Raw genomic sequence first — 26,222 nt, 5'->3', positions numbered from 1 at the left:
GGATAACTCCACCAAACAGTTTTGATTAGATAATCCGGCAAGTTGTAGTAGAAGTGAGATCTGAATCATTTCAGTCTTCAGGGGAGTCCCCTAGATCTGGGTTATGCCAGACAAAATATACACAAGTTTGTGTTTTAGTTATTGGTGGTATTTTTAGTTAAGACATATTCTTTATAGAATGTTGCACAGCTCCAGTGTAGCATCTTCTGTTTTAATGCCAGTATCTTTGCCGATGAATGACAAATTATAATAGGTGCATTTCGGACCATAGCCCTGACTACATGACTGTAAAGGGGGATCAGCCTTTAATATTCACAGATACAAAGTTGGTAAGATCAGATAAAAAAGACATTGATCCATCTAGTGTAATCTTTCATCAATTCTGTGTTGAGGAGGCAAAACCAAACATTTTATGTGACTGGTACCAATTTAGCCACACAGCGGGGAAAACCATTCCTTCCTGATCCTCAAAAATCTGTTCAGTCTTTCTCATAATGTCCTTACTTATAGCTACAGAAACCATACCTAGACCTCTAATGAATTTGCCATCACCACATCATGTGGTAAGGAGTAAATACACAGCTAAATCACTCCTTAAAGACCCCTTCCTGTTTCGATGGCAGTTGAGGACCCCTTGTGATCTGTAGGTTATATTTATACACACAAATTAGGTGCTTGGTTTCCAATGTAAACTAATTTTTTTTTTTTTTTTTTCCTACTCTTTTTATAATTGAATCTTTCAATTACTTTTTTGCCTTCATAAACCCATGATGATGCAAAGAAAAAATAAAACTTTTGCTATTGCACATTGCTATTAGTGTACACTAGTTGTCCCTTCTCATTGTTACTGTACTTTGTGAGTACAGGTTGAGTCTCCGATATCCAAAATGCTTGGGACCAGTGGTATTTTGGATAACGGAATAATCCGTATTTTGGAATAATTGCATATCATAATGAAATATCTTGGGAATGGGACCCCAATATACACACATAATGCATTTATTTGTTATATACACCTTATACACATAGCCTGCAGCTCATTTTATACAATATTTTCAATAATTTTGTGGCTCAAGCAAAGTTTGTGTACATACAGGAAATAAATTTATGTTTCATTTACACCCTATACACACAGCCTGAAGGTAATTTTATACCATATTTGTAATAATTTTTGCCTTAGCCAAAGTTCGTGTTCATTGAACCATCAAAAATCAAAGGTTTTGTTATCTCAGTCATGCCAAAATTATTCCGTAATTCGGAATATTCCGTATTTCGGAATATTTGGATATGGGAGACTCAACCTGTATATTGCTAGCAGTGATTGTGTTTTATTGGAGATGAAAATATAAGGCTGACATTGAGCACAAAACCTAGAAATAAAACTGCCAAAACTGCTGGGTAATCTGGAGGAAATGTACAGCACTAGAAATAGATTCCTCCCACACATTTCCCACTGTTACTAAATAACTCATTCATACTGTTCTGTACAGTTATCCTGAATGGCCACATAACTATTACACTTTCTGACAGTCCTGGGTTTTGTTGGAAATTAGCACGAAAAAAACCATATGTAGAGCAGCTATATAAAAAGCTATCCGGATTTGTTGCTATATTTGTAGAGGAAATGAGAAAAGTTCACTACTTTATCGCAGCACTTCTCAAATTGCGTGTTGTGACACCTTGGTGTGTCACACACAATGACAGTGGGGTGGCAATAAAACCCAAAAGGCTGTGTCTGTCTCACATATCAGCTATACTTGCCAACATTGTGACTGCCCCCTCTGGGAGGGGGCACCTAGGTCGGCACAGTGGGGTGGCGCGGCATAAGTGGGGTGTGATGGGGAATTGATGCGGTATTGGGGGTAGAGCAGCCACTTGACACCTTTTAAATACCTCCAGTACTTTCCAATAACAGCCGTCTACATGACCCTGCTTCCCCAGGTGTCACTTCTTTTGGATCCTTTTCCTGCACTTCTTCCAGGTCACATTTTGTAGGAAAATCGTGCACCCTCGCAGCGACTACCGGGAATTGCCATTTCTAATTTGAATCTCGCATGTCACGGGTGCGCGCATTCCTGAGATGTCTGCCAGTTTCATGAAAACAAATTTTCAAACTCGCACCTAATAGGATTTAGCCCTATGAGTAAATGAAGAAGAAAGGTAAGTAAACTACAATGGTGAAACAGAACTGGGAAAAGGGGTGATTGCTCTGTAAAGAACCACTTGGAGTTTCGGTTTTGGGAACAATAGGGTTCATTGCATTTATTTTTATACCTTTGCTGTCACACCTCACAGATAGATAGTGGATGCTGGCCCGTATTTCGGGATTGACTAAATCTAGTATTGAGGCACGGAGTCTAAAGTGCCGGCGGTTTTCACCGGAGACCCCCAGAAGGAGGTTTGGACTTAGCTGCGTCCGACACGCAGGTCGCAGCCCTCAGACTAGGTTCCCTAAAACAGGTGCTGGTGTTCTCTGCATATGAGTGCGATGAAAACGTACAGCGTAATCGACAAGCCGGGTAGAACCAAACGCATAATACGGTACCAGGGAGCAGACGTATGCAGGTCACGGAGGGACAGCCAGGGGTCAGGTCACGATCAATGCCAAGGTCAGAAATGAGCAGAGCATCATAGGTGAGAACGCTGGAGTAAGGTTTGGGAGCCTATACTCTGGTACAGGAGTGCACTCAGACTTCCTTACATAGGCACGAATTTGGCGCCTCCTGTGACATCACCTGGAGGCGTGTATGGCCCTTTAAAAACTGAGTGGCTACGCGGCCATACGGGAGCCACAACCGCAATCCGGAAGCCGCTGGTGAAGAGCTGAAGCATGCCTCAGTTGGCTGCATAGAAAGAAAAGTCGGGTACAACTTATATCAGCGGGCACCGGGGACCACGCGCCCGCTGCCCTGCAGATATAGCCCGACACCAGCGCTGCCCTTCCAGGTACATGGACACCGGGATCCAGCGCGCTTTGACATTTACATTTTTGTGTCACATATGTGGATGTCACTCTTCGTGTGTCATGCCAGAAAACAGTTTGAGAACCACTGACTTGTCAGCTATCGGTAAGCTCTCCATAGCACCATATAATGTTGTGTGTGTGTATAGTATTTATGTATATTTCATCTTCATTCTTATGGGTCATTCTATGGTAATTCACCCTACAAAATGGCATAGCAAGTATATGCCTGGCTATCAACCGCAAAAGGAATTTATGTAAATGTAATTTTATTTGCTGAGAACATAATAAGACCGGTCATTCTTTAAAAAAAAACTGTATTCAGGAATTGCTAATCGTCAATTTGTAATATGAGTTACAATGGAATGACCCTTATGACCTTTAGTAATGTTACTTTGTGAGTTCCTAAAATTGCAGTATCTAATATCCATTCCAAATATGTGTGCAAATGTTTTGTGTTCCTTGCCTAATTAAAAGACAATAACCTATATACCATACTATTGATAGAATGCCTTTATTTTAAGCAAACATTGTGACATGAAGCATGATGGTGCGGAGAGCGTGCGATGAGTCTCGCCATATTGCATCTAAAATAAGTGGTGAGAGGCAGCACTCTTGTCTCATTCCATTGGATATCAGGGAACACTTGGAATGTGAGAACATTGCAGATGACTTGGCATAAAGGTCAGAACAGAGGATCAGATATGGCCATGATGGATACATTTGAGGAGAGTGGATTGCACCATATCTAATAGGAAGGCTGACTTGCTGATTACATATATCAGTGAAAAGGGGATTTAGTACTTTGGCGAATGCTGTAAGTAGGAATTTGCAAACTAGTCCAGGACGTTTCACCATGGGGAGGGTTTTGATAACCTCTGATTTCTTTGTGTGAGACACTGTAAAATGTGCTGGTGCTCCTGTGGAGTTGTATGGGCTCTAGAAAGGAGTCCATCTGTTCGTGCGAGTTCAGGGGTGCCATTCTCTCTCTTTTTTTTTTTTGAAGTCAACATAGTTTCTCCCTAAAACTGGGTACACAACTTTTGAGATTCCCGGCTCATCGGGGAAAACGCTCGCGATCAGTCGCGCAGTGTGCACCCAGCTTGGTCCCCTGTGAGCCCCATACACACTGTGCTAGAAATATGGGATCGGGAGGTTTGGCCGATAAATGTTAAATAGCACATAAGGCCTGATCCCTGCCATTGCAGGAGCGTTATAAGGCATTTATCGGCTGTATACACACCTATACAAACGTCACCCCGATCACCCGATATCAGGTGATCGGGCCAAGGATTATATAAATGTGTACCCAGCTTAAGTTAAGACAACAGCTTTTTGTAGGGTTTAGATGGGAACTGTATATTAACCGATTCTACATTCTGAATTTGTGTTGATTGTTGTTTTTTCTTGTCAAGTGTTTTTATTCTTTCATGCAGAACTGCCTGGCTCTTCCTTGTAGTGCAGGTTTGAATTTACACCATCTTATGAATGGAGGGGTGTCCCCTAAATTATTTATTTTTTGGAGGCATTGTGTTATATTTTCTAGGCATTGTGATTAACTTAATAAAAAGTTAATCGCTACAGTCTACGATGGTGCATTGTGTGGGCAATTTCCCAAGCTCGTCTGTTAAGGACATGATCTGAACATGTTGTTATACAGATCTCACCTGTAGCTAAACCCAATGCACCTGGGAAAAGGAGTAGTCTGTTATGTGTGTATGGAGAACAAGTCTGTAATCATATCATGAAGGGCAAAAAGAAACTCAGTCTTCAAGTTTTATACTCTCCTTTTGCCCTGATTTGGTGGTGTTTGGTGTGGATGAAGATTTATACAGAAGAGGGTCAGGAGATGTGTTGAAATCTCATTATCGTTAATGATGCCAGATTGAGAGATTCAATAACTACTAAATAAATCTAATTTGTTTAGTGTTAGGAGAGTACAGATCTACTACTGTAAAAAGCTTATGCTATCGGATATGTTACAGGGGGTCATACAGTGCTTGCCGACTTTCTGTCTACCAGGTCGGTGCAGCAGGGGGCGTGGTGGAGGCAATGGCCCCACCCCCTGCTGTACAATGGCGAGATTATCGGCATTGTAAAGCGTGGTGCAGGGTTGCGATGATGCAATTCAAGTGCTTCCCAGCTGTTCCAGGAGAGTAGCCAAGTATGCAGGAGGTCCATTTCAAAACTATAAATGGAGCGTACATATCTCAACCGCAATGTAAACATATGGTACAAGACGAAACTGGTCACTGCCCCAAATGCTGTTACCACTCTGCTTCCTTTTTCTATAATAGGCGATTCTGGAATAAACTAATATTTATTAATTCGATATTTCCTTTAGCTATCAGACCAGACCTATTGGCTCTCCTATGTGCTAATTTTACTAATTGGAACTTGGGTCCTTGTCGGAAGATGGTTATTCCTCTACTCACAGTGATTGTTACAGTGGCCAAGAAAGTCATTTTACTAAAATGGACAAACAAATCTACTCTGCCAGATGTGGAAAAGGGAGTAGTTAAATTTCGGGACCTGTATCTTGACCAACTAGAACCTCAGATTCTAATTAATATATTTATATTTTATTCGAAAATACAGATTGCTTTTTATTGTGACAACTAGTCTCCTCTATCTGATGTATGTTCAAATAACATGTATTACTATACCACAAACTCTCATGTTACTGCTTATATTTATACTTAGTAACATTCTGCAATATGTATTCCCTAACCCAGGAATCACGGCGCCCTAGAGTATCAGCATTTTTTTCACGGCACCCCTAAGCCTATTGTTTCTCATTGACAAATTTAGCAAAAATGTAATTGAGTAAATTGTGCTTATATGTTACCTTTAGGTTCAGTTATGTGGGGGTTGACAGGGTTACACTTATTTTTGTCCACATATTGTTTGATTGGCAGCCATTAGCCCTGGTTTTGCCCATCACACTGACTAAAAATAATTTTATTTGGTACTGGACCACCAACCCGAGGCACCCCTGCTAGTGCCCTGAGGCGCCCCAGGGTGACACGGCACACAGTTTGGGAACCACTGCCCTAAACTTTTTTTTTTATGGGTATCTTCACACATTAAAGCAGTGTATTCACCCCCTCCCCCTCCCATTATTCTCTCCCACCCCCATCTTTCCTTGAGTGATCCTTCTAAATATTTATTTTTCACATGGACTTCCAGCAAGGTGGGAACATTTGATTCAAATAGACCTCTAAAGCGATTTTTATTTCTGGGTGACCTGCCTTCTACAGCTGCAATTTTGCCATGAATTACTGACTCGTGCTCATGCTGGTTGTACGTATTTTTCATTTTTAACCTGTGCGTTATGTGACTTCTGCCATCTTGGACTACATCCATGATGTCCTATTCCTTAGTGAGGCCATATCTGCTCTGATTTCTTTAACCACTTAACTGACGATTTTTTCCAGGAAAACCGGTCAGAAATTTGCCGGGTCCAGGAGTCAGAGGAGACGGGTTCTGCACATGTGTAGAACGGATTTCCTCTTCATAAACACAGCGGGGCGGTCACACCTTGTCATCTGAAGCACAGTTGGCTGCGTTCACAAACCATGTGACCACATCAGTTAAGAGGTTAATGGAGGATCTGTTGAGTAAGCAGATGACTTCCTTTAGTGTGACTATAAATGTTTTCCTAGTGATAAGTGGGATGGGTGCTCCAGCCTCAGGCAGTGGGGGGGAAGTCCGCCAGGAGCTCACTTGAGGTGAGGATCTGTGTCCGCCATCTTGGTTTTGCTGTATTCACCGTATTGGTACCATTCAACTCAGCAGTCTTTAAAAATATAGAAATAATGGTTAGTTGTAACAGAGCTTAGGCCCTCTTTGGTCTTCACATTAGTTTTGTCTAATCTTTTTTTACTTAGACTTTATGTAAATAGTTATCGTATTCATAGAGCTATTTGTTTCTTTTCCTATGGCAAGTGGATTTATCTGCCCCCCTTGCAGCCTGTAGGGGTTATGTAAATAGAGGAGAGGTGGCAGTGAGCAGCTGATGGGAGTGACAGCCCAGATCTAGCAAACTGTACTGGTGTGCTGTTTGGTTTCATTCTGTGCTTTTAAGCCACATCTTTATAGAATCTGGCATACAGTCGCGTTCACCTCATTATGTTTCCACAACAGAATCGTGGCTGTGGCCTCTTGACAACTCTTCATGCATGTTTCCCGATATAGATAAGTTACTGGTCTTTAGTTACCAGATCTTTCTGACTACTGGTACCAAATTTGTTTTTATTTTGCCACTCCATCGGTACCATCCGTGTCAGTAAATAAAATAAAATAAATTAAATAATGGTTATTTATAACTGAATTAAGATCTGTTAGAACTTGTGGTTACTTTATTCATGTTCGTTTTTTCCTAATACAAATAATTTCTTCCTTTTTTTTTCCCACCAAACCTCAGTCACAGTGGAACGTGTGGTATTTTTGCTTTTTATCCGTCTCATAACATCAATCATAGTTGTCTGTTTCTATTGTACTGGAATATGACATTGTATAGAACTGCATCCATAGAGCAGCTTGTGTTTCGTATCCCAGGGCAACGCAAATAAACAACTTTGCCTTTTATTTATAAGGCCCCACAAAGTGTCAAGATGATATCATAACATTGCTGAAGGAGCTTAGAGAAAAAAAACAATGTCATTTACTAAAAGACAAACAGTGGTGTATACAAGCCAATGATATAGCTATCTGTAACAGGGAATACTATTATCTACACAATAATAAAAAAGCAGAGAACTTTAGGCAGGCATGATATTTTTTATGTGCTTATTACTCGAAAAAGCAAGTTTTAAATATTTTAATTTAATATAAAAGACCACAGGAAATCTGAAAAGTATCAATATATTTAATAAACGTTATTAAACATTAACACCCAACCAGATTAAATTACATTGTGGTCTGGTTGTAGAGAAAGTCCTAATTAGTGACGTGCTTGGAAAGGTCATTTTCTAAAAGTGGATGGGAAAAGGAAATGGTTTCACAGCAATCCACATAAATAGCGTCCCACCTTCTGCTCCCCCTGCTCCTGGTTACTTTGCTTTTTCCCCTCTACCGCCAATATTTTTAGCTCCCTGATTTAATTCCATGTGACCCACCCAGGGTTTGCCCAAGCAAGTCCCTATAACTGTAAGCAGCTGCATGCAGCAAAGGTACATTTCGGGTGGGTATTCGAATGAATCAGTTTTCTTAAAATAGAAGAGAAAGGAAAATATGTGTCGTGTTGTCTTTTATTTCTGTGTTTCATCACCTGCGACGTCATCCTTACATCTGTGGAGTGACAGGAATAATGGAGAAAATATATTTTTTTCTACACAGAGAAGAGAAAGCAGAAGCTGTGTGCAGCCTGAGGAGAGTTAGAACACTTACATAAGGAGAGGCAATGATGGAAGCATTTGGCATTCTATTTTAAGCATTGTTCCTCATGTCAATTATACACAGTGACAGGACTTAACAAGATCACGAAGGAAGATATAATGAACTGCTCCTTATAGACAATTTCTTCATGTAAGCTGGCTGCATATTACATTTATTGTGAATTAAATATGGAATTGGGGTCTCTATGTAGAACACAAGGAGTACAGTGTAAATGATCTGCTTTTATCTTTCAATAATGGTAAAATAATTCAGAAACTTTTTTTTTTTATATATATATATATATACTGTACATCCCTTTTTTCGGCGTGGAGGGTAACGCCAGAAAAACCTGGTGTTACCCTATAGAAACCTATGGGCTTCTTACCGGACCCCGCACCCGACACTGCGCCGCCACCCCGCCGTCGCCCAGCGCTGGCCCCCACTCACCTGCACTCCATTGTCGCCAGACCGCGCTCCTCCTGGGTCCTCCGTCACATGTGACCAGCAGGAAGCTCCCGGGGGTTGGAGGGGACGGGGTTCCACGGAGACCACGTCACCAGGCATCGGCTGCTTCTCAAAGGGCAGCTCTTATCGCAAGAGCTGTCCTTTGCGATACTAATCACATATGTTAGTACATATGTGATTAGTTAGGTTGTGGTGACTGGCGGAATGGTCACCGCAACCTTAGTACATCCCAAGGTAGTACATGCTACCAGTCCTGTGGTCAGGAAATAAAAGGTTCCAAAGCTGTACACTGAAAGTGATAGTAAATTATCCCCATGGAGGCATGTTTATTGGTGAGCACAGAAGGAACATGATAGTTGGTGGCAGTCACCCTTCCTCAGGTGTACCACCACTGTATATGCAGCTACTGGCTGCCATGTTTATTCTTACGTAATGGGCAGAGTGCGAGTGGACTTTTTGAGCTATCAGAGAAATGCAGTGATGGATATGAATGACAGACGTTCCTACCCCTCCTACTTCTGTATGGCGTGCAGAGGAATATGGCGGCCATCCACCGCATCTTCTGATCTGACCGCAATGGATAGATAGCAACAATCACAGTTTTATGATGAATTAATAATCTTTAGAGGTAATGGTATTTGGTTTTGCAAATACTATTTACAGACACCTCAATGAACAACATCTGTTGATGCTTATATAATGGTATAATTTAGAGTTTCTCAAACTTGTCCATTACAGTCCAGGTTTTAGGGATAGCCATGCTAGAGTCCAGATGGTTATATCAGATTGACGGAGGTACTAATTGAGTCACCTGAGCTTAAGCATGGATATCCTTAGAACTTGGACTGTAATGATGGCGTTTGGAAACCTCTGGTATAAAGCTTTTTTTTTTCTGTCCAATGAAAACCTTGCTGCCAGGTGGTGTATGAACAAGATTGTGAATCAAACATATGAGCATGAATTCCAAACCATTATAATGATTGACTGGTGAGCTTTTTACGCTGCAAGAATTTCTTCATAGGACTGTAGTATGTAGACAGTAGCTGATATACTTTAATATATGTGTCCTCTGCCCTTCCTGGCACTGGGTAATTCATCATACAAACATATGGCAAGTGTTTTTCATTTTGGAACAAGCATTGATGGAATTATAAGGGATTACTTAAGTAAAAGGAAAGTTTCTCTTTACAGACCTTGGTTAAACGCGTTCATTAACCTTTTCTGGTATACCACTATTGAGGTATTAATCTTGAGTGAGATTTCATTGTATAATATATTTCTTACAAGTAAAATGTGCCCCTCTACATCCCGACTTATATATTTACAAGTTAATTATTTCCAAACCAGTGTTTTAGGAATACTTTAATTCCCAGTCAAACATTGCTTGTGCCAAAATATAACCAATACTAAGTAAATATTATTAATAACTCTCAGGGTTGTCCATGGGTGGTGGTGGTGGTGGGGGATCTCAGGGAGCCTGTGGCTATTATCAGTAGAACTTACATTACTAAGAAACGTTTGATAATGGACACTACATTTCATCACATCAGTTACTTGCGTTACCATCACCAAACATTATTTAATTATTGTTCTGCACTTAATATTATTAATTGGACATTCAGATATATCTTCAAACGCATATTTCAAGGGGAAGGGGAAGTGGAACTGGAAACAAAATCAGGGGGCCATAATTTGTATCGGAGGAGGGGAGCTACAGTATATAACCGGTGGTATTCTGTGTCTAGAACAGCCCCCCTTTACTCTACATGAGGGGGTGAGGTACCAATGCCTGTAAATTTATTTGCAGATCCAAACTTACCTCTCACCTGTCCCGTCTGGTGTAGGAAAAAGGGGGGGATTGTTAGCTACTATCAAGCATAAGTGTACTTTATATGCACACATACAGAGGAAAGGGGGGGGATTGTTAGCTACTATCAAGCATAAGTGTACTTTATATACACACATACAGAGGAAAGGGGGGGGATTGTTAGCTACTATCAAGCATAAGTGTACTTTATATACACACATACAGAGGAAAGGGGGGGGATTGTTAGCTACTATCAAGCATAAGTGTACTTTATATACACACATACAGAGGAAAGGGGGGGGGGATTGTTAGCTACTATCAAGCATAAGTGTACTTTATATACACACATACAGAGGAAAGGGGGGGGGATTGTTAGCTACTATCAAGCATAAGTGTACTTTATATACATACATACAGAGGAAAGGGGGGATTGTTAGCTACTATCAAGCATAAGTGTACTTTATATACACACATACAGATAAAAGGGGGGGGGATTGTTAGCTACTATCAAGCATAAGTGTACTTTATATACACACATACAGAGGAAAGGGGGGGATTGTTAGCTACTATCGAGCATAAGTGTACTTTATATACACACATACAGAGGAAAGGGGGGGGATTGTTAGCTACTATCAAGCATAAGTGTACTTTATATACACACATACAGAGGAAAGGGGGGGATTGTTAGCTACTATCGAGCATAAGTGTAGTTTATATACACACATACAGAGGAAAGGGGGGGGATTGTTAGCTACTATCAAGCATAAGTGTACTTTATATACACACATACAGAGAAAAGGGGGAGTTTGTTAGCTACTATCAAGCATAAGTGTACTTTATATACACACATACAGAGAAAAGGGGGGGTTTGTTAGCTACTATCGAGCATAAGTGTACTTTATATACACACATACAGAGGAAAGGGGGGATTGTTAGCTACTATCAAGCATAAGTGTACTTTATATACACACATACAGAGGAAAGGGGGGGGATTGTTAGCTACTATCGAGCATAAGTGTACTTTATATACACACATACAGAGAAAAGGGGGGGATTGTTAGCTACTATCAAGCATAAGTGTACTTTATATACACACATACAGAGGAATGGGGGGGATTGTTAGCTACTATCGAGCATAAGTGTACTTTATATACACACATACAGAGGAAAGGGGGGGAATGTTAGCTACTATCAAGCATAAGTGTACTTTATATACACACATACAGAGGAAAGGGGGGGATTGTTAGCTACTATCGAGCATAAGTGTACTTTATATACACACATACAGAGGAAAGGGGGGGGATTGTTAGCTACTATCAAGCATAAGTGTACTTTATATACACACATACAGAGGAAAGGGGGGGATTGTTAGCTACTATCGAGCATAAGTGTACTTTATATACACACATACAGAGGAAAGGGGGGGGATTGTTAGCTACTATCAAGCATAAGTGTACTTTATATACACACATACAGAGGAAAGGGGGGGTTTGTTAGCTACTATCAAGCATAAGTGTACTTTATATACACACATACAGAGAAAAGGGGGGGTTTGTTAGCTACTATCGAGCATAAGTGTACTTTATATACACACATACAGAGGAAAGGGGGGATTGTTAGCTACTATCAAGCATAAGTGTACTTTATATACACACATACAGAGAAAAGGGGGGGGATTGTTAGCTACTATCAAGCATAAGTGTACTTTATATACACACATACAGAGGAAAGGGGGGGGATTGTTAGCTACTATCGAGCATAAGTGTACTTTATATACACACATACAGAGAAAAGGGGGGGATTGTTAGCTACTATCAAGCATAAGTGTACTTTATATACACACATACAGAGGAATGGGGGGGATTGTTAGCTACTATCAAGCATAAGTGTACTTTATATACACACATACAGAGGAAAGGGGGGGGAATGTTAGCTACTATCAAGCATAAGTGTACTTTATATACACACATACAGAGGAAAGGGGGGGGGGTGCTTGACTGCGCACCCCATTCCCAAACGCACTAAGAGCTGCTAATATGCTGAGACTTGTATTGCCATGCCATGGTAGATGGGCACGCATTTTTGGCCAAACGTGCTAAGAACACATATACAAGTGTTGCATATAACATTAATCAGTGCAGTCTCGTGAAGCGGTTTTGTCACATCTGATTGCAACTAGGATGCAGTAAAATTGCCGCAAGCCAAGATGCATAGAGCCTGGTGCACTGAGCAGGGCTGTTTGGTGCAACTTCAGCAATAGTGTATGACACATCTGTAGACGGGCACACATTTGTGGGCAAACATGCTAAAAAACGCATTTATTACCCATGTTAATTGTAAATGTTATAGTTGTTTAGACCATCAGTATCCTTAGTGCTTAGAGAACAGGACAGAAAGGTGACACCACCACCATTTGGCAAGCGTGGGAAAGTTACAGGCTCTCTGAAATCACCCCAGAAATATTTACCTGCTGGGACTAAATGGTCAGCCAAGGCATAAAGCCTACATTCCACCTGTAGTGATGGGGGGTGAGGTTAAAACTCACGGAGGTGTACCCAGTGCTACTTATCTGGTGTTAGCTACTTTGTCCCTATGAAGACATTAACGCCAGAGAGCTATATTCTGATCAATCCAGCTGCCTCTGTCTGCAAATGCGGCCATTTCCACAAAATGTGTAACTTTTATGGCCGGGTATGCGCAATTTCAGAAATTGTAGGTAAGTGATAGCACTTGAACCGCTGTCCCGGCAAGAGCTCTTTAATAAATGACCCAGCAAAAAAATTATTTCTTATTAACCGCAATAAATGATGAAAAAGACTGATAATTAATTTTGCCTTATCTCCTATCTTTCATAAATAGGCCTCTTTGTTCTATCTGCTGTTTGGGTAGACATTATGCATTGTAACACCAACGAGCCGTATGCATATGATCTGTAGTGCCGTGTTTACCATGCCAGTGTTTACAGTGCAGGATTTACTGATGTTGGGAATGTAGAAATGATTAGGAGATGTTTGGTCTTCATATGTACAGGAAGATGAGCTCTATAATGTATGTCATGGTAATCCAGCTCAGCTGCTGTGAGTGTATACATATGCTAATCCATCGGGAAACCATTAATTGTTGGTGTCCAGAGGTGACTGTGAAGGTGATGGATAGGTCTCTGCCGCCTTGTTTGAATAGTTGATAAGTTGTTTTTCAATAATAGAATATAATATGACCTTTTCTCCTTTTAGCAGGTTTTCAATTTCTCATTTGTCAGTATGGTGCCTAAAGATAAACTAGATTCATTCCGCAGAATACTCAATAAAGGGACTGATAACAATCTGGAAAGTAGCACAATATATATTGGTGTAAATCTCTAATGATAATAATGAGAATAATAATAATTAAATATGTGCAGTGCCTTGAGAAAATCTATCAAATGACAGCTATATATTATGGTTTGTGCCAGACTAGTATATATTATACTGTATACACTGTGTGGTTTATGCAGTATTATTAAACAAAAACAAAAGAGCAAATTTGTCACTTTGTCAAAACCATGTTGCACTGCAGAAGGAAATTTAAAATGAGCAGATTTAGGCAGGGTACACACTATACAATAATCGGGACAAAAAGACAATTTCCGACTGTTCAACCTGAGGATTCGGTATGATCTACCACCGGCCGCATGGGTGGAAGTCCCGAACGTCGGAAGGTAAGTATAAACTAACCTATTCTACCCCCTAACCCTCCCTTAGGAGTGCCTAACCCTAACCTCCCCCCCGAGTGCCTAAACCTAACCCCCCCTACCCCACCGCCTAAACTTAAGTCTCCCAGGGGGGGTGCCTAACCCTAACCTCCCCCCGGGGGTGCCTAACACTAACCCCCCATCCCCTAGCCTGACCTTAACCTCCAGGGGGGGTGCCTAACCCTAAGTCCCCCCCGGGTGCCCTAAACCTACCCCCCGCACAGCTGTCCGCGCCCGGCATCCCTTCGATCGGCGTAGGTAAAATGACAGGCGTTGAGATCTCGACGCCCGTCATTTAACCCTTGCCGAGATTTAGCAGTCGAGACTGTTTCCCCAACCTGAGTAGCTGATAGCATGTACGCTGCACCCGTGACTGGCAGTTGGACCAAAATTGTGGCATCGGGCCCCGTTGTGAGGTTTCACAAACAATATTCAACGGATCCGATGATAAATTATTGGAGTAAAAATGTAGTGTGTATAGAATTCCAACCATTGGGTTCTGATTCCTGCCGATATTTCATGCTAAAACGCTACCTATGTGGGCATCTGTATATAAATTAGCAATGACGTGCCCCTCCTCTGCTCCATAACTCTGGTAGTGTGTGTGCTCGACATCTGATATTCTCTGGACCATTTCTAAGCTCCAAAAATGTTTCTGATTTTCCAAATAATCTGTCAGATGTGTACCCAGCATGAGAGTTGGGGAGGGGTATATCTTGGCTCTATATTCTAATTTTCAATATAAAAACAAAGCTGCCCACTGTTTGTGGGCCACGGGCTCGATCTAGAGTTGTACGCAGCACGCACAGCTGCTTTGTCTTTGGACAGTACATTATACAGGGTGGCCCAAAAGTAGGTCTACAGTTCGTGGCTCCAGAAATGGGCTGCAGCGCGCACACAAGATTCAAATAGGGGAACCACACCAACGGCCTGTGATGTTTGGCAGCATTTGGGGTGACAATGAATTTTGGACCACGTTGCAGCCCCACCTCTGGAGCCGCCACTGGCACAGTAGTGATCTTTCATTGTTCTTACTTTTGTTGTGGCAGAAGAGAAATGATGGCAGGGAATCTGAGTGAAGAACAAAGAAAGTAAATTCTAAGGCAGTATTGGAAGACTGGAAATGCAGAGAATGTGCGCAAAAGAAAAAACAAGGAAATCCGTTGCTGACATTGGTGCTAACCAAGATTTGTGTGATTTTTTTTTGTGTGTGTGTAAAAGACAGGTTTTAGGAATGTTGTAATGTTGATGGAAGACATTTCATGTACCTACGAGACTAAAAATGACAGACCATATTGAATGTGTTGTCCTTCAGCCCAATAAATAATACTGTATTCCTACTTTTGGGCCACCCTGTACTGTATATACAGTACATGCATTTACAGTGTCGTACTTTGGGGAATCTGTATGGTAGAGCTCCACGAGAGCAGACCAATATCTCTTGGAGCTTGATGACCCGTTTGGCAGAGATACGCATCTTCTTGCCCCACCTCTACTGCCAGTGTCGTGAATCCCTGAGCGTACTGGGCAGATCCACGATGACATGCCCCCAGAACCTCCCATCCTCCCCGGGTAAGCAATCTGCAAGTATAATATAAGTAGCAGAGAGAACCATTGATGATGGGTTAGGAACTTTCATATTTTGGTCTAATATGATCCAGTACCTATATTTTTATGTGCTAGATTTATGCAGCCACTGGCCAGGTACAATGCTGGCAGAAGATATGTCCTTTGGAAGATGTACAAGCAGTGACTTGCTTACCTAACGCGGGTTGACAAATTTCTCTTCACTGTAATATTCATTCTGTTAAATCATAAAAAAACCTTTTGTATAAAGCACATTTGATGATGCATGAAGGAGAGGCCAAAAGAAAATATATATTTTTTTTCTACTTGGACCTGATACCCGCATTATAGGTCGATCATTTATGTTGGAAGAACACGATCATTTACTACAACAGAGACCTACTTATAGGAGCGTACCCTCCCTTCCACCACCAGCACAGAGCTGAGATTCATCGCCTCATTGGGTTCATGTCCAATAAATGAATGGGTTAAGCAACCAACTTGCTAGCTAGACTTTCCCTCCCTTCCTGTTCACGAAGAGTCAGGTTTTTATGTAAATCCCACCCTTCCTTCCTGTAATGACTTGAAAGAGAGCATAAAATGCATATGTACATATAGATCTATTTACTGGAGTGTATGCTGTGACCTTTATCCCTCCCAAATAGCATCATCTTTATATGTGGAACACTGAGCATGCTGAGTAATGCCCTGTGAATGGAACCATTATGCAGAGTGATGCTGGGTGCTGCTGGCAGTGGGCTGATGTGTGTTACACCTAGGGGTGTGCACCGGCCACTTTTCGTGTTTTGTGTTTTGGTTTTGGATCTGGATCTTTCTTCGTGTTTTGGATCTGGATTGGTTTTGCCAAAACCACCCTTCCGTGTTTTGGGTTCTGGGTTTTGTGTTTTGGATCTGTATTTTTTTTTAAAAAAGCATAAAAACAGCTAAAATCACAGAATTTGTAGGTTTTTCTGCTCCTATGCTATTATTAACCTCAATAACCTTAATTTCCACTCATTTCCAGTCTATTCTGAACACCTCACACCTCACAATAGTGTTTTTATGTCCAAAACGTTGCACCGAGGTAGCTGGATGACTATGCTAAGCGACACGAGTGGGCGGCACAAACACGTGACCCATCTAGGCGTGAAACTGCAGTGGCAGACAGGATGGCAGTTTGAAAAACTAGGCCCCAAACTGTACATAATGCAAAGAAAAAAAAGAGGTGCAAGATGGAATTGTCCTTGGGCCCTCCCACCCACCCTTATGTTGTATAAACAGGACATGCACACTTTAACAAACCAATCATTTCAGCGCCAGGGTCTGCCACACAACTGTGGCTGAAATGATTGGTTCGTTTGGGCCCCCACAAAACAAGCTGGCAATTAATGTGTCCCTGCACAAACTGGCTCTATGGAGGCAAGATGTCATCCTCATCCTCCTCATCCACCGATTCCTCACCCTCTTCAGTGTGTACATCCTCATCCTCACAAAGTATTAACTCGTCCCCACTTGAATCCACCACCACAGGTCCCTCTGTACCTTCTGGAGGCTGGTCTCCCTGGAAGAGCTGATAATTCATTTTGATGAACATCATCTTCTCCACATTCTGTGGAAGCAACCTCCTACGCCTTTCGCTGACAAGGTTCCCGGCTGCACTAAACACTCTTTCGGAGTACACACTGGAGGGGGGGCAACTCAGGTAAAATAGAGCCAGTTTGTACAGGGGCCTCCAAATTGCCTCTTTTTCCTGCCAGTACAGGTATGGACTGTCTGCCATGCCTACTTGGATGCTGTCACCGATGTAATCCTCCACCATTCTGTCAATGGTGACAGTATCATATGCAGTGACAGTAGACATGTCAGAAATTGTTGCCAGGTCCTTCAGTCCGGACCAGATGTCCAAACTTGGTCCTGCCTGCCCTGCATCACCGCCAGCGGGTTGCTTAGGATACCTAAGTTTTTTCCTGGCAGCCCCAGTTGCAGGAGAAAATGAAGAAGGAGCCGTTGACGTGTCACGTTCCGCTTCAGCTGACAGTGTGTTCACCAGCAGGTCTTTGCACCTCTGCAGGCTTGTGTCGGCCGGAAAGAGAGACACCACATAGGCTTTAAACCTAGGATCGAGCACGGTGGCCAAAACGTAGTGGTCTGATTTCAACAGATTGACCACCCTGGAATCCTGGCAAAGCGAATGAAGGGCTTCATCCACAAGTCCCACATGCCGAGCGGAATCGCTCCGTCTTAGCTCCTCCTTCACTTTCTCCAGCTGCTTCTGCAAAAGCCTGATGAGGGGAATGACCTGACTCAAGCTGGCAGTGTCTGAACTGACTTCACGTGTGGCAAGTTCGAAGGGCTGGAGAACCTTGCACAACACGGAAATCATTCTCCACTGCGCTTGAGTCAGGTGCATACCCCCTCCTTTGCCTATGTCATAGGTGGATGTATAGGCTTGTATGGCCTTTTGCTGCTCCTCCATCCTCTGAAGCATATAGAGGGTTGAGTTCCACCGCGTCACAACCTCTTGCTTCAGGTGATGGCGGGGCAGGTTCAAGAGTGTTTGCTGGTGCTCCAGTCTTCGGCACGCAGTCGCTGAATGGCGAAAGTGGCCAGAAATTTTTCGGGCCACCCAAAGCGTCTCCTGCACGCCCCTGTCGCTTTTCAGAAAATTCTGCACCACCAAGTTTATTGTGTGAGCAAAACATGGGACGTGCTGGAATTTGCCCAGATGTAATGCCCGCACAATATTGGTGGCGTTGTCAGATATCACAAATCCCCAGGAGAGTCTAAGTGGGGTAAGCCACTGGGCGATGATTTCCCTCAGTTTCTTTAAGAGGTTGTCGGCGGTGTGCCTCTTACTGAAACCGGTGATACACAGCGTAGCCTGCCTTGTAACGAGCTGGCATTTCTGAGATGCTGCTACTGGTGACGCTGCTGCTGTTGCTGCGTAAGGTGATACATCTACCCAGTGGGCTGTCACAGTCATATAGTCCTTAGTCTGCCCTGTTCCACTTGTCCACATGTCCGTGGTTAAGTGGACATTGTGTACAACGGCATTTTTCAGGACACTGAGGACACTTTTTCTGACGTTTCTGTACAGTCTCGGTATCGCCTGCCTAGTGAAGTGGAATCTAGACGGGATTTGGAACCGGGGACACACTACCTCCATCAATTGTCTAAATCCCACTGCACTAATGGCGGATACCGGACGCACGTCTAACACCAACATAGCAGTCAAGGCCTCAGTTATACGTTTTGCTTCAGGATGACTGCTGTCGTACTTCATCCTCCTCGCTAAGGACTGTTGGAGGGTCAATTGTTTAGTAAAAGTAGTGGTGTTCCTACTTCCTCTCTGGGATGATGAACGACTCCCAGCAGCAGCAACAGCAGCAGCGGCAGCAGTAGGCGTAGCAATGCAGGATCCTCCGGAGGAATCCCGGATAGGAGAGTCAGTCATGCCAGTGACATGGCCTGCAGGACTACTTCCGATCCTAACTAAGGAGGAAATTGACGAGGAGGGAGTTGACGGTGTGGTTTGCAGGCGCTTGGATACAACAGGACAACGGGATTTAGGTGTCCCTGGACTGCTTACGGTCTTAGCCAAAGTTTCTGAACTTGACAGTAACTTTTTATGAACGCGCTGCAGGTGCCGTATAAGGGAGGATGTTCCTAGGTGGTTGACGTCCCTACCCCTACTTATTTCACCTTTACATATGGTACATATGGCAAGACAGTTGTTGTCCGGATTTGGATAGAAATATTGCCAGACCAAAGAGGTGGAATGTTTGGTCTTCTGCCCAGGCATGACCGTGATGGGCTTTTTCATCCCACGGACAACAACTGTCTCCCCCGGAGCCTGATTTAAACAAACCACATCACCATCAGAATCCTCCTCGCCAACTTCCTCCTCAGCGCCAGCTACACCAGTATCCTCATCCTGTTGTACTTCAACAGTGACATCTTCAATTTGCATATCAGCAAGTGGACTGTGGGTGCCTCTTTCAGCACTTGCAGGGGGCGTGCAAATGGTGGAAAGAGCCACCTCTTCCCGTCCAGTGCTGGGAAGGTCAGGCATCGCAACCACCACCACACTTGGACTCTCCTTGGGGATTTGTGATATCTTCTTAGAAAGCACAGTTCTTCGCTGTGCTTTTGCCAGCTTAACTCTTTTGATTTTTTTAGTGGGAGGAGGGCTTCCATCGTCATGTGAAGCTGAACCACTAGTCATGAACATACTAGGGATCGACCTTAGCCGTTCCTTGCCACTCCGTGTCGTAAATGGCATATTGGCAAGTTTACGTTTCTCTTCAGCTGATTTAAATGTCTTTTTCAAGGTCATTTTCCTGAACTTTGCCATTTGGGATTGTATGTGCCCTCTACTATGACATTGGGCATCGGCCTTGGCAGACGACGTTGATGGCATGTTATCGTCTATGTCATGACTAGTGGCAGCAGCTTCAGCACTAGGAGGAAGTGGTTCTTGATCTTTCTCTATTTTATTTTTATCGGAGAAAGTTTGGTCCTCCATTTATGTTATATCGATTTGATATATACGTGCGGCTAAACACAGAAAATAATTTTTTTTTGGGTTTGGACTGGAGTGTACTTTGTGGGTTACAGCACCCTTTAACGGTCAAGCCAGCCGGCCCTTTACTTATGACACAGGCGCACGCTTGGCACTACTTTGTTGATGCACGTGCGGCTACTGCGCACACAATTCACAAACACAGAAAATAATTTTTTTTTGGTTTGGACTGGAGTGTACTTTCGGGGGTTACAGCACCCTTTAACGGTCAAGCCAGCCGGCCCTTTACTTATGACACAGGCGCACGCTTGGCACTACTTTGTTGATGCACGTGCGGCTACTGCGCACACAATTCACAAACACAGAAAATAATTTTTTTTTTGGTTTGGACTGGAGTGTACTTTCGGGGGTTACAGCACCCTTAACGGTCAAGCCAGCCGGCCCTTTACTTATGACACAGGCGCACGCTTGGCACTACTTTGTTGATGCACGTGCGGCTACTGCGCACACAATTCACAAACACAGAAAATAATTTTTTTTTTGGTTTGGACTGGAGTGTACTTTGGGGGTTACAGCACCCTTTAACGGTCAAGCCAGCCGGCCCTTTACTTATGACACAGGCGCACGCTTGGCACTACTTTGTTGATGCACATGCGGCTACTGCGCACACAATTCACAAACACAGAAAATAATTTTTTTTTTGGTTTGGACTGGAGTGTACTTTCGGGGGTTACAGCACCCTTAACGGTCAAGCCAGCCGGCCCTTTACTTATGACACAGGCGCACGCTTGGCACTACTTTGTTGATGCACGTGCGGCTACTGCGCACACAATTCACAAACACAGAAAATAATTTTTTTTTTGGTTTGGACTGGAGTGTACTTTCGGGGGTTACAGCACCCTTAACGGTCAAGCCAGCCGGCCCTTTACTTATGACACAGGCGCACGCTTGGCACTACTTTGTTGATGCACGTGCGGCTACTGCGCACACAATTCACAAACACAGAAAATATATTATTTTTTTAGCACTTGGGGGGAGCACCCCTGATGGACAGAGCACCCCCTGGACAACACTACAGCACTCCTTTAGGACTGGGACACTGCACAGGACTTTGGAGTGGACACAGCCCCTATGGAGAACTGACTGCACAACACAGTCCAGCCAGCCCCTATGGACTTTGAAGTAGTGGACACAGCCCCTATTAACAACAGCAGCACAGCACAACACAGCCAGCCCCTATGGACTTTGAAGTAGTGGACAACAGCAGCACTACACTACACTACACTACACTACACAGCCCTAACTCCCACCCTCCCTCTTCACTGTCCACAGCCGAGTGAGAAAATGGCGCCGACGCGGGTACCTTATATAGGATCCAAAACCCGCGAGACTCGGAAGGCGGGATGATGACGTTTTGCCTCGATTTCAGATCCGAGTCAGGCGGGAAAAGTCGAGCCTGACTCGGATCGGACTCGGATCGGGGGGGCTCGGGGGGGTTCGGATTTCAGAAATCCGAACCCGCTCACCCCTACACCTTGACCACCGGCAGCAGTGTGATTTTCTAATGCTGCTTATTCTGACACTGCCCTCCATTCATGAAAGGAGGAGCTGATCTGTTCTTTAATAATACTCCAGAGCTGTTTACAGCCTGGACAGATTTAGGATTTTTAGTACTTTGACCTATTTGGTATTTATTCTATGCCCCGATGTTTACACTCAGCAGCCAGAAATCACTTTTCCGATCTCTTTAATGTTTAGTATTACCCAGCTGAACCGTACATCGCGGATGTTATTTTGTTTATTATAGTGTATATAATATTACCAACAGCCATTCCATGGACATGGGCGAATTTCCATACACAGAGGGAATTTATAAAATGGATTGGATACAGTTGTGAGTGTGTGTCTATTACATAAGATTTGTACTGTTTTGGGAATGGGGTTTGATGTAGATATTCGGGGCTTATGCGTTTACGATCCCTTGCGATTGTAGAGGCAGAATAGAGGATGAAGGGGGCGGGCAAGTTTGGCCAATGTATAGTAGGTGCATGATCACACATATGTGCCCCAGGCAGGCCATAGAAGAGATGCCTATACCTCTGTCAGGAGACCTTTCTCTAGTGGATTCTCAACCTCTGCGGCAAAGTCTGCACCGCTGGTAGTGACCGGCAACCACTTTTTGTCTTGATCCCTCCCAGTGATGATATTATAAGTATGGCTGTTGTTAATTTATTTGCATTATTTAAAAGATTATTTGCATCAGTCCGTAGCAGGAAAGCAGATTCCCATTTGAGTTTTTTTTAAAGGGAAAGAAAGCGTAATTATTTAAATGTATTTTTCATGGTAATTGCAATTTAGTGATTGTTGATGACACTTGTCCAGACAGAGACACTTCATCAAAGTACTTTATTGTGTACTAGGACAATAGCATTTGCTGCTACCTCTGACAAGCCTCATCTCCTGACGTAAACCAGGCGCACATGTTATCTTTGCCAAACAGGATGAATCTTGAGAGCCTACACAAAATGCCCCTGATTCTTGGCTGCCTGCGTTTCTAGCGCACAAAGCGTCCGGCTCCGCACTCTGGGCCTGATTCGGACCCGCTCGCGAGTGCATTACGCTCGCAAGCGGGTCGATGGCGGGCCAGTGCGCATGCGCGGTGTGCGTGAGCCCCGTAGCGAGTGAGTACTTCACTCGCTCCGGGGTTCACAGCAAAACGGGACGGCTGTCGATTGACAGCTCGCCCCGTTTTCTAGGCGGGAAGGGGGGGTGGCTGAACAAACGGAGGTGTTCCCGAAGGAACGCCTGCCGTTTGTGGGCGGCCCTACTGACATCACTCGTGATGTCAGTAGTGGACTTCCTCTACTATTAGAGCAGGAAGTCCACTTGGGCTTGCGAGACCTGAGACCCTACCAGAGGGTCTCCTCGCAAGCCCGATGGTCGTGATAATCCACAGCTTAGCGAACGGACAGAAAAAAAAAAAAATTCCCGCCCTGATTCAGAGCGTGCGCTCGCAAATAGCGAGCACCTCTGAATCAGGCCTTCTGCTTGTTGCTGTGCTTTATAATGGCAGCGCTTTCTGACATATGAAAGAGACTAGTTCCTAAATAAGTGGAAGCAGATTGATCCTGTTCCAATGGGGACTTGGTTCTGGATTGCAGCGATTAGCGATGGCTCGTCTATGGTGTGTTGTCTTGGCCTAGTAAGTAGGGAAACGTTAGCCTTATGTGCGCACATTATTATTTGGTGTACGTGATATATTATCAGTCCTGTGGGGATATTATGTTACGCATTCTCTGAGCTAATAACGCTGGGCACATATTTCCAAGCTGCTCATCTTACAGAGTGTCCTTTGGAGATTGAATGTAACTAGGATTGTGTTTTTTGCTGCCAAATGCCATACCTTCCTCACATCTTCTTACATTAGTGCCTGGAACCACGTTGCAGGTGAAGGTTTAACAGTGATGAGCAACAGGCGGGCCAATGAGCCCTTCACCTGCAAGCTGTATGCTCTCGATCTTTGATATAAAGCAGAGACTGAAGGTGATTGGAGCAGCCGGCCTTTGCATCATGTGACCCTCTCTGCACAATGGCTGGAGGTCAAGCAGCACCTTTAATCAGTAAGGGAATGCAATTTGCTGCACACGTGTCGTCTTCTGCTGGTGGCTTTTGATTAAATCTAAGCTAATTTTAGCCTTTCATTATTAAAATGTAAAATTGAAGTTAGTGATTTTAATGAGTTTATAAATTAGTAGTAGCTGGTCAATGGTAATCCAAGTGAGTTGGAGGCATTTGGGGATTTCGTAGTGTCATGTGGTGGGTTTGAGTGACGTGGACATATTTGGTCCACATCATTGGATTTCACATTCCAATGTGTAATATTGTGTGTGTGTGTGTGTGTGTGTGTGTGTGTGTGGTATGTATATATATATATATATATATATATATATATATATATATATATATATAATTTAGTGTCCAGAAAGAAGTGCACTCGCCAGTCTTAAAGTAAATAATGTCTTCTCTTAATGGAATAAGATCAAACACAGTGAGCCATCGACGTTTCGATCCTCACACGGATCTTATTGCATTAGAAGAAGGCATTATTTACTTCAAGACTGGTGAGTGCACTCCTTTCTGGACACTATATTCATCCCTAGACAATAGGGCATTGATGTGGCACCCCAGCTAAATGAATATAATGGAGTGAGTGTGGACACTAGTGACTGTCTATATATATATATATATATATATATATATATATATATATACTGTATATATACTGTATATATATATATTTACTGTATATACAGTGCCTTGCAAAAGTATTCACCCCCTTGGCTTTTTACCTTTTTTGTTACATTACAACCTGTAATTTTCTTTTTTTTTCTCTTAAATCTGAATTTTATGTGATGGATCTGCACAAAATAGTCTAATTTGGTGAAGTGAAATGAGAAAAATATATATAAAAAAAAATCTTTATAAATAAAATTCTGAAAATTGGCAAGTGCATATGTAATCACCCCCTTTGCTATGAAGCCTTGAGGAATGGGCAAAAATCCCAGGGGCAAGATGTGGCAAGCTCATAGAGACTTATCCAAAGCGACTAGCAGCTGTAATTGCCGCAAAAGGTGGCTCAACAAAGTACTGACTTTAGGGGGGTGAAGAGTTATGCACGCTGAAGTTTTCTGTTATGTTGTCCTAAATGTTGTTTGATTCACAATATAAAAAAAAAATCACAGTTGTAGGCATGTTCTGTGAATGAAATGATGCACACCTTCAAACAATCCATTTTAATTCCAGGTTGTGAGGCAACAAAACATGGAAAATGCAAAGGGGGGTGAATACTTTTGTAAGGCACTGTGTGTATATGTGTTCTCTCTCTCTCTTTCATCAATTTTCAGACTCAATTACGTCTTCTCAGTACAAGTCTGCACATGACTTTACATATGTTCTCTTTCTACACTCACTCATCCCGCTTACCCAAGGCCAACATTGCTGTGTGATTGGATCATATGGGTTGAGTACAGGACGACCTAATGTTCCTCCCCTAGTGCCCAAACCAACTTCCCTCCCTGCACCCTAATCCTAACCCTCCCCTCTTAGTGCCTATCTCTAACCCCTAAACCTCCCCCGAACCCCACTACTTACCATCGGGATGCCAGTGCCAATGGCAAACGCAGGATTTCTAGAGGGGGGTTTCCAAATGCTTGATTTTAGAGCGAGTGTGGCCAGTCCATGAAGAGTGCAGAATTAGTACTTAACCAGCTTTAATATGCGTCATACAAAGAATATTGTGTGTCATAATTCCAGCATATACAGGACCAGTGATCACAGTAAACCATTAGATGCGGCAGTAGGGCCATCCTGCCTGAGCTGAATGTTTTTATATTAGATGTGGGCACTATCCCAGACCATTGGAGCAAGTCTGGAAGCCTGGAGGAGCAGCAGAAGAACCTAGCACTGCCCTGGACATATATGTACATATTGGACTCTATAGCAGTACATCCCTAATAGTGCATGTTTTCCAGATTTCCTAGTTGGTGCACAGGTTTATTACTGGCTGATATATGTTGAAGTTCAACAGGTGGTGCTAAATATTTCATATGTGATACTGAGAAGAACATGTAGCACTAGTAAAATTCTATTATATTACTATTTCCACTGTGGTCATGTGTGTGCTGGAGAGGGGGGTTTCCAGGCAGACGGAAACCCCCCCCTGCGTTTGCCTATGCGTGCTGGAATTCTAACAGGTGTCGTGATTCCGACACCAGCGTGCTAAGCGCCGTCA

General features: G+C 43.1%; 1 protein-coding gene across 7 annotated transcripts in view; it reads left to right on the top strand.

Moving 5' to 3' along the window:
- Positions 1 to 26,222, top strand: part of FRY (FRY microtubule binding protein) — a 345,271-nt gene that overhangs the window by 151,077 nt on the left and 167,972 nt on the right. The gene's annotated exons all lie outside the window — the stretch shown is intronic.

The sequence above is a fragment of the Taudactylus pleione genome, unplaced genomic scaffold (genome assembly GCF_031769625.1).
Source record: "Taudactylus pleione unplaced genomic scaffold, aTauple2 ptg000043l, whole genome shotgun sequence".
Taxonomy (NCBI): domain Eukaryota; kingdom Metazoa; phylum Chordata; class Amphibia; order Anura; family Myobatrachidae; genus Taudactylus; species Taudactylus pleione.
The sequence above is the reverse complement of the archived record's forward strand: the minus strand, read 5'-3'. Positions and strand labels throughout refer to the sequence as shown.